This window comes from Trypanosoma equiperdum (genome assembly GCF_001457755.1).
Source record: "Trypanosoma equiperdum strain OVI genome assembly, contig: ctg_1129, whole genome shotgun sequence".
Taxonomy (NCBI): Eukaryota; Euglenozoa; class Kinetoplastea; order Trypanosomatida; family Trypanosomatidae; genus Trypanosoma; species Trypanosoma equiperdum.
This window is the reverse complement of record NW_027123093.1, coordinates 2683-2902: the sequence shown is the minus strand read 5'-3', so window position 1 is coordinate 2902 and position 220 is coordinate 2683.

The following is a 220-nucleotide window of genomic DNA, read 5'->3' as shown; positions in this document are numbered from 1 at the left end:
TGTTTTGGCCATACGCTCAGGCTTAACCACAAGTTCCATTAAAATAATATTACACTCACACTCACAAGACGTTCCTATCATTAGTAGTGTTATAACAGTAAATAATATCAATATAATAAAGAAAATAATAAAATTAGACTATTACTCATTTTTTATATAATATAACCCTACTATTTTCATCTATTGGCCACATTTAGATATTTTATTTATATTTTTAACG